The sequence below is a fragment of the Trachypithecus francoisi genome, unplaced genomic scaffold, assembly GCF_009764315.1.
Source record: "Trachypithecus francoisi isolate TF-2019V2 unplaced genomic scaffold, Tfra_2.0 Lachesis_group6, whole genome shotgun sequence".
Classification (NCBI taxonomy): domain Eukaryota; kingdom Metazoa; phylum Chordata; class Mammalia; order Primates; family Cercopithecidae; genus Trachypithecus; species Trachypithecus francoisi.
The window spans coordinates 67,156,705-67,166,805 of record NW_022681471.1 but is presented as its reverse complement, the minus strand read 5'-3'; the positions used below and the strand labels follow the sequence as shown (position 1 = coordinate 67,166,805).

General features: G+C 39.2%; 1 pseudogene across 1 annotated transcript; it reads right to left on the bottom strand.

The window, feature by feature from the left end:
- Positions 1-8,584: 8,584 nt before the first annotated feature.
- LOC117077550 lies at positions 8,585-9,649 on the bottom strand (annotated as a pseudogene). Its single transcript, XR_004434799.1, has one exon. The product of XR_004434799.1 is annotated as an L-lactate dehydrogenase B chain-like (transcript).
- Between the last annotated feature and the right edge of the window lie 452 nt (positions 9,650-10,101).

Here is a 10,101-nt window from a genome sequence, read left to right as displayed (position 1 = left end):
TTTTTTCATACCCCAGTGGCACCCGGAATGCCAGCAAGACAGACATTTTTAGCCTTCTTAAAGAAATAAATGCAAGTCAAAATTTTATATCCTGCCAAACTAAGTTTCATAAATGAGAGTAAAAAAGTCTTTCCAAGATAAGAAAATGCTAAAGGAATTTATCACCACTAGATCAGCCCTACAAGAAATATTAAAAGGAGTTCTAAGCATGAAAGCAAAAGGATGATACTCATAATCATAAAACCACTTGTAAGTACAAAATTCACATCCTATAAAGCAGTGACAAAATGGAGACTACAAATCAGCTAACAAAACTGTGACAGAAAGAAAACTTCACATACCAATATTAACTCTAAACACAACTGGCTTACATGTTCCACTTAAAAGATATAGACTGGAAAACTGGATACAATGAAAAAGACTTAACCACTTTCTGCCTACAAGAGACACAGAAAATGGCTAAAGGCACCTACAGATTTAAAGTAAAGATGTGAGAAAAGATATATCGCATACATGGGAAAAAAGGAGCAGCTGTTCATATATCACATAAAACATAAAACAAACTCTAAATCAACAGCAGTAAAAAAAGGACAAAGGAGAGTCTTGTATAATGATAAAGTGGTCAATAGAACAAGAATAAGTATTCTAAATATGTATGCATTAAATACAATAGCACCCAGATTCATAAAACAACTAACACTAAGCTTAAAAAAGAAATGAACAGCAATAAAATAATAGTGGGGGAACGTTAGCACCACACTGACAAAACACTAAACAGAGCATCAAGGCAGAAAATTAACAAAAAATTATAGTTAAACTAGACTGTTGACCAAATAGAACTAATAGACATTTACAGAATATTCTACCCAGCAACTGCAGAATATACTTTTTCTCATCTGCACATAGAACGTCCTTCAAAACTGGTCCTATCCTGGGCCGTAAAACAAGTCAATAAATTCAATAAAAAGCAAAATTCTATCAAGTATCTTCTTGGACCACAGTAAAATAAAATTAGAAACAATGCCAAGTGGAACTCTCAAAAATATACAAGTACACTGAAGCTAAACAACTTGCTCCTAAATAATTTTTGAGTAAACACAAAATTAAGACAGAAATAAAACAAATTTTTTAAATGAATAAAAATAGAGATACAACATAGCAAAACCTCTGGGATACAGCAAAAGCTGTGTTAAGAAGAAAGTTTATAGCATTAAATGCCTATATCAAAGGCATAGAAAGATCTCAAATGAACAACTTAACAGTGCACCTCAAGCAATTTGAGAAGCAAGAACAAACTAAATCCAAAGTTAGCTTAAGAAAATAAGTTACAGTAGAAAAAAGAAGGCAGAGCAAGATGGCCAAATAGGAACAGCTCCAGTCTCCAACTCCCAGCGTGAGCGATACAGAAGACCCGTGATTTCTGCATTTTCAACTGAGGTACTGGGTTCATCTCACTAGGGAGTGCCGGACAATCAGTGTTGGTCAGCTGCTGCAGCCTGACCAGCGAGAGCTGAAGCAGGGTGAGGCATCGCCTCACCTGGGAAGCACAAGGGGGAAGGGAATCCCTTTTCCTAGCCAGGGGAACTGAGACACACAACACCTGGAAAATTGGGTAATTCCCACCCCAATACTGCGCTTTAAGCAAATGGGCACACCAGGAAATTATATCCCACAGCTGGCTGGGAGGGTCCCAGGCCCAGGGAGCCTCCTTCATTGCTAGCACAGCAGTCTGCTATCTAACCGCAAGGTAGCAGCGAGGCTGGGGGAGGGGTGCCTGCCATTACTGAGGCTTAAGTAGGTAAACGAAGCCACTGGGAAGCTCGAACTGGGTGGAGCTCACAGCAGCTCAAGGAAGCATGCCTGTCTCTGTAGACTCCACCTCTGGAGACAGGGCAGAGCTAAACAACAACAACAGCAACAAAAAAAGCAGCAGAACCCTGTGCAGATGCAAACTACTCTGTCTGACAGCTTTGAAGAGAGCAGTGGATCTCCCAACACAGAGGTTGAGATCTGAGAAGGGACAGACTGCCTGCTCAAGTGGGTCCCTGACCCCTGAGTAGCCTAACTGGGAGACATTCCCCACTAGGGGCAGTCTGACACACCACACCTCACAGGGTGGAGTACACCCCTGAGAGGAAGCTTCCAAAGTAAGAATCAGACAGGAACACTCGTTGTTCAGCAATATTATATTTTCTGCAACCTCTGCTGCTGATACCCAGGCAAACAGGGTCTGGAGTGGACCTCAAGCAACCTCCAACAGACCTACAGCTGAGGGTCCTGACTGTTAGAAGGAAAACTATCAAATAGGAAGGACACCTACACTAAAACCCCATCAGTACGTCACCATCATCAAAGACCAGAGACAGATAAAACCACAAACATGGGGAAAAAGCAGGGCAGAAAAGCTGGAAATTCAAAATATAAGAGCGCATCTCCCCCTGCAAAGGAGCGCAGCTCATCGCCAGCAATGGATCAAAGCTGGTCAGAGAATGACTTTGACGAGATGAGAGAAGAAGGCTTCACTCCATCAAACCTCTCAGAGCTAAAGGAGGAATTATGTACCCAGTGCAAAGAAACTAAAAATATTGAAAAAAGAGTGGAAGAATTGATAGCTAGAATAATTAATGCAGAGAAGGTCATAAATGAAATGACAGAGATGAAAACCTTGACACGAGAAATACGTGACAAATGCACAAGCTTCAGTGACCGACTCGATCAACTGGAAGAAAGAATATCAGCGATTGAGGATCAAATGAATGAAATGAAGTGAGAAGAGAAACCAAAAGAAAAAAGAAGAAAAAGAAATGAACAAAGCCTGCAAGAAGTATGGGATGATGTAAAAAGACCAAATCTACGTCTGATTGGGGTGCCTGAAAGTGAGGGGGAAAATGGAACCAAGTTGGAAAACACTCTTCAGGATATCATCCAGGAGAACTTCCCCAACCTAGTAGGGCAGGCCAACATTCAAATTCAGGAAATACAGAGAACGCCACAAAGATACTCCTCCAGAAGAGCAACTCCAAGACACATAATTGCCAGATTCACCAAAGTTGAAATGAAGGAAAAAGTCTTAAGGGCAGCCAGAGAAAAAGGTCGGGTTACCCACAAAGGGAAGCCCATCAGACTAACAGCAGATCTCTCAGCAGAAACTCTACAAGCCAGAAGAGAGTGGGGACCAATATTCAACATTCTTAAAGAAAAGAATTTTCAACCCAGAATTTCATATCCAGGCAAACTAAGTTTCATAAGTGAAGGAGAAATAAAATCCTTTACAGATAAGCAAATGCTTAGAGATTTTGTCACCACCAGGCCTGCCTTACAAGAGACCCTGAAGGAAGCTCTAAACATGGAAAGGAACAACCAGTACCAGCCATTGCAAAAACATGCCAAAATGTAAAGACCATCGAGGCTAGGAAGAAACTGCATCAACTAACGAGCAAAACAACCAGTTAATATCATAACGGCAGGATCAAGTTCACACATAACAATATTAACCTTAAATGTAAATGGACTAAATACTTCAATTAAAAGACACAGACTGGCAAACTGGATAAAGAGTCAAGACCCATCAGTCTGCTGTATTCAGGAGACCCAACTCACATGCAGAGACACACATAGGCTCAAATTAAAGGGATGGAGAAGGATCTACCAAGCAAATGGAGACCAAAAAAAAGCAGGGGTTGCAATCCTAGTCTCTGATAAAACAGACTTTAAACCATCAAAGATCAAAAGAGACAAAGAAGGCCATTACCTAATGGTAAAGGGATCAATTCAACAGGAAGTGCTAACTATCCTAAATATATATGCCTCCAATACAGAAGCACCCAGATTCATAAAGCAAGTCCTTAGAGACTTACAAAGAGACTTAGACTCCCATACAATAATAATGGGAGATTTCAACACCCCACTGTTAACATTAGACAGATCAATGAGACAGAAGTTAACAAGGATATCCAGGAATTGAACTCATCTCTGCAGCAAGCAGATCTAATAGACATCTATAGAACTCTGCACCCCAAATGAACAGAATATACATTCTTCTCAGCACCACATCGCACTTATTCCAAAATTGACCACATAATTGGAAGTAAAGCACTCCTCAACAAATGTAAAAGAACAGAAATTATAATAAACTGTCTCTCAGACCACAGTGCAATCAAACTAGAACTCAGGACTAAGAAACTCAATCAAAACCGCTCAACTACATGGAAACTGAACAACCTGCTCCTGAATGACTACTGGGTACATAATGAAATGAAGGCAGAGATAAGGATGTTCCTTGAAACCAATGAGAACAAAGATACAACATACCAGAATCTCTGGGACACATTTAAAGCAGTGTGTAGAGGGAAATTTATAGCACTCAATGCCCACAGGAGAAAGCTGGAAAGATCTAAAATTGACACTCTAACATCACAATTAAAAGAACTAGAGAAGCAAGAGCAAATACATCCAAAAGCTAGCAGAATGCAAGAAATAACTAATATCAGAGCAGAACTGAAGGAGATAGAAAAACAAAAAACCCTCCAAAAAATCAAGAAATCCAACAGCTGGTTTTTTGAAAAGATCAACAAAATTGACAGGCCACTAGCAAGACTAATAAAGTAGAAAAGAAGAAGAATCAAATAGACTCAATAAAAAATGATAAAGGGGATATCACCACCAACCCCACAGAAATACAAACTACCACCAGATAATACTATAAACACCTCTACACAAATAAACTAGAAAATGTAGAAGAAATGGATAATTTCCTGGACACTTACACTCTTCCAAGACTAAAGCAGGAAGAAGTTGAATCCCTGAATAGACCAATAGTAGGCCCTGAAATTGAGGCAATAATTAATAGCCTACCCACCAAAAAAAGTCCAGGACTAGATGGATTCACAGCTGAATTCTACCAGAGGTACAAGGAGGAGATGGTACCATTCCTTCTGAAACTATTCCAATCAATAGAAAAAGAGGGAATCCTCCCTAACTCTTTTTATGAGGCCAACATCATCCTGATACCAAAGCCTGGCAGAGACACAACAAAAAAAGAGAATTTTAGACCAATATCCCTGATGAACATCGATGCAAAAATCCTCAATAAAATACTGGCAAACCGGATTCAGCAGCACATCAAGAAGCTTATTCACCATGATCAAGTGGGCTTCATCTCTGGGATGCAAGGCTGATTCAACATTCGCAAGTCAATAAATGTAATCCAGCATGTAACAGAACCAAAAACAAGAAGCACATGATTATCTCAATAGATGCAGAAAAGGCCTTTGACAAAATTCAACATCCATTCATGCTAAAAACGCTCAATAAATTCGGTATTGATGGAATGTACCTCAAAATAATAAGAGCTATTTATGACAAACCCACAGCCAAAGTCATACTGAATGGGCAAAAACTGGAAAAATTCCCTTTGAAAACTGGCACAAGACAGGGATGCCCTCTCTCAATACTCCTATTCAACATAGTGTTGGAAGTTCTGGCTAGGGCAATCAGGCAAGAGAAAGAAATGAACGGTATTCAGTTAGGAAAAGAAGTCAAATTGTCCCTGTTTGCAGATGACATGATTGTATATTTAGAAAACCCCATTGTCTCAGCCCAAAATCTCCTTAAGCTGATAAGAAACTTCAGCAAAGTCTCAGGATACAAAATTAATGTGCAAAAATCACAAGCATTCTGATACACCAGTAACAGACAAACAGAGAGCCAAATCAGGAATGAACTACCATTCACAATTGCTTCAAAAGAATAAAATACCTAGGAATCCAACTTACAAGGGATGTAAAGGACCTCTTCAAGGAGAACTACAAACCACTGCTCAGTGAAATCAAAGAGGACACAAACAAATGGAAGAACATACCATGCTCATGGATAGGAAGAATCAATATCGTGAAAATGGCCATACTGCCCAAGGTTATTTATAGATTCAATGCCATCCCCATCAAGCTACCAATGACTTTCTTCACAGAATTGGAAAAAACTGCTTTAAAGTTCATATGGAATCGCAAAAGAGCCCGCATTGCCAAGACAATCCTAAGTCAAAAGAACAAAGCTGGAGGCATCACGCTACCTGACTTCAAACTATACTACAATGCTACAGTAACCAAAACAGCGTGGTACTGGTACCAAAGCAGAGATATAGACCAATGGAACACAACACAGTCCTCAGAAATAATACCACACATCTACAGCCATCTGATCTTTGACAAACCTGAGAGAAACAAGAAATGGGGAAAGGATTCCCTATTTAATAAATGGTGCTGGGAAAATTGGCTAGCCATAAGTAGAAAGCTGAAACTGGATCCTTTCCTTACTCCTTATACGAAAATTAATTCAAGATGGATTAGAGACTTAAATGTTAGACCTAATACCATAAAAACCCTAAAAGAAAACCTAGGTAGTACCATTCAGGACATAGGCATGGGCAAGGACTTCATGTCTAAAACACCAAAAGCATTGGCAACAAAAGCCAAAATTGACAAATGGGATCTAATTAAACTAAAGAACTTCTGCACAGCAAAAGAAACTACCATCAGCGTGAACAGGCAACCTACAGAATGGGAGAAAATTTTTGCAATCTACTCATCTGACAAAGGGCTGATATCCAGAACCTACAAAGAACTCAAACAAATTTACAAGAAAAAAACAAACAACCCCACCAAAAACTGGGTAAAGAATATGAACAGACATTTCTCAAAAGAAGACATTCATACAGCCAACAGACACATGAAAAAATGCTCATCATCACTCGCCATCAGAGAAATGGAAATCAAAACCACAATGAGATACCATCTCACACCAGTTAGAATGGCAATCATTCAAAAGTCAGGAAACAACAGGTGCTGGAGAGGATGTGGAGAAATAGGAACACTTTTACACTGTTGGTGAGATTGTAAACTAGTTCAACCATTATGGAAAAGCGTACGGCAATTCCTCAAGGATCTAGAACTAGATGTACCATATGACCCAGCCATCCCATTACTGGGTATATACCCAAAGGATTATAAATCATGCTGCTATAAAGACACATGCACACGTATGTTTATTGCGGCACTATTCACAATAGCAAAGACTTGGAATCAACCCAAATGTCCATCTGTGACAGACTGGATTAAGAAAATATGGCACATATACACCATGGAATACTATGCAGCCACAAAAAGGATGAGTTTTTGTCCTTTGTAGGGACATGGATGCAGCTGGAAACCATCATTCTTAGCAAACTATCACAAGAACAGAAAACCAAACACCGCATGTTCTCACTCATAGGTGGGAACTGAACAATGAGATCACTTGGACTCGGGAAGGGGAAGATCACACACCAGGGCCTATCATGGGGAGGGGACAGGGGGGAGGGATTGCATTGGGAGTTATACCTGATGTAAATGACGGTTGATGGGTGTGACGAGTTGATGGGTGCAGCACACCAACATGGCACAAGTATACATATGTAACAAACCAGCACGTTATGCACATGTGCCCTAGAACTTAAAGTATAATAATAATAATAATAAAAAGAAAATAAGTTACAAAGATTATAGCAGAAATAAACAAGACTGAGACCACATAACCATGCAAATTATTAACAAAAAAGTTTGTTCTTGGACATAATAACGAAATTCATAGACCACCAGCTAGATTAACCAAGAAGAAAGAGAAGATTCAAATGAATATGATAAGAAAATAATAGAGGTCACAATAGATTCCACAGAAATACAGAAGAATATCAGAGACTACTATGAACATTGCTATGTGCACAAACTAAAAAATCTAGAGGAAATAAATAAATTTCTGGAAACATAAAACCTACCAATATTGACTAGGAAGAAATATAAAAAAGTAAATTCATTGAGATAGTGAATAGAAGGATTGTTACCAGAAGCTGGGAAGGGTAGGAGGGGGTTGGGGAGGATGTAGGGATTGTTAATGGGTACAAAATCATAGAAAGAATGAATAAAACCTAGTATGTGATATTACAACAGGGGGGCTATAGACGATTATAATTGATATTGTTTGTATATGTGTGCCTATCTAAATCTTACATTGAAATATAATCCCCAGTGCTGGAGGTGGGACCTGGTGAGAGGTAATTTAATCATGAGGGTGGATTTCTCATGAATGGTTTAGCAGTATTCCCCTTGGTTCTTTTCTCATAATAGTGAGTGAATTCTCGTGAGAGCTGGTCATTTTAAAATGTGTAGCACCTCTCCTCTCTCTCGCTCCTGCTTTCACCATGTGATGTTACACCTCTCACCCTTTGCCTTCTGCCATGGTTAGAAGCTTGCTGAGGCCTCCTCAGAAGCAGATGATGCTGTGATTTCTGTACAACCTGCAGAATCATGAGCCAATTAAACCTTCTTGCTTTCCTTTTTTTTTTTTTTTCAGAAGCACACTACAATAGTTAATTTTATTTGTTCAAGAACTCATTGCAAGCATTAAACCAAGCATAGGCTTTGACTCTGTGAGCCCAAATTCACATGTTGAAGATCAAAGCAAACTGTGATCCATGTAAATAGATGAAAACTAAAGGCTCAGAGTTAATCATATTGTAGTTTTTAAATTTCTACAGCCTAGAGCTCAGTAGTCACAGGTCTTTTAGGTCCTTCTGGATGTCCCACAGGTTATCTGTACTTTTCTTGAACTGAGCAACCTCATTATCCTTTAGCTTCTGGTTGATAATGCTGGTTAATCCCTGGACATTGAGGATACACAGAAATCTCAGGAAGACTTCATTCTCGATGCCATACATCCCCTTTACCATTGTTGACATGGGATGAATCCGGGTAGATCATTCATCACAGATTCAATAAGATCAGTCACACTTAATCCAATAGCCCAGTTGGTATATCCTTTTAGCTTGATGACTTCATGGGCACTTTCAACCACCATCTTATGCACTTCCTTCCAATTTTCACTATCATCATCAGTTCCTATTTCTGGATTCAATTCCTGGAGAGAAAAACCTGCCACATTCACTCCAATCCACACAGCCATATTTGAGTCGCTATGTTCCCCCAAAATCCATACATGGCAGCTGCTGGGATGAATGCCAAGGTTTTCAGCCATAAGGCAGTGAAATCTAGCATAATCCGGATTACATCCACTTCCAATCACACTTTGGGTAATCCACTTATTTTCCAGGTAACATATATAAGAATGTCTACTAGGTTGGAGACCACAATTACGAGGCAATCGGGAGTGAACTTGACCATCTGAGGAATAATGAATTTGAAGACATTAACATTTTTCTGCACCAAATTGGGACGCCTCTCCCCCTCTTGCTGACGGACTCCTGCGGTTACGACTACAATCTTAGAACAGGCGGTCATAGAACAATCTTTATCTGCCACAATTTTAAGTGTCTGGAGAAATAAACTCCCATGCTGCAGATTGATCATTTCTCCTTTAAGCTTACCTTCCAAAACATCCACAAGAGCAAGTTCATCAGCCAGAGAACTTTCCCAGAATGCAGATAGCACATGCCATACCAACTAGTCCAAAACTCACTGCAGTGATCTTATTGTTTTGGACTGTCGCCTCTTCTTCCAAAACTGGTGCAATGAGTTTTTCCTTAAGAGTTGCCATTTTGCACAGGAGAGAAAAGGCTCTGGAGACCACTGTAACAGTCGTGTGGAGGAGACAATGTCAGCTGCGTCAAAACTTTCTTTCTTTATAAATTACCCAGTCTTAGGTATTTCTTTATAACCATGTGAGAACAGTCTAACACAATAATTCAGTTGCACAGTTTAGAATAAGTAAAAAGAGTTATAATTGGATTGTTTGTAACACAAAAGGTATATACTTCAGGGAATGGATACTCCATTTTATATGATGTGATTATTATGCATTGTGTGCCTGTATCAAAACATCTAATTTACTTCACAGATATATATACCTACTATGTACTCACAAAAATTAAAATTAAAACTAAAACAGCATTGTACTAGTACAAAAATAGACACACAGGTCACTGGAACAGATTAGAAAATCCTGAAATAAAGCCATGCATCTATGACCAACTGACTTTCAACAAAACCAGCATAAATAATCAATGAAGAAAGAACTCCTTTTTCACTAATTGGTGTTGAATGAATTGGCCAG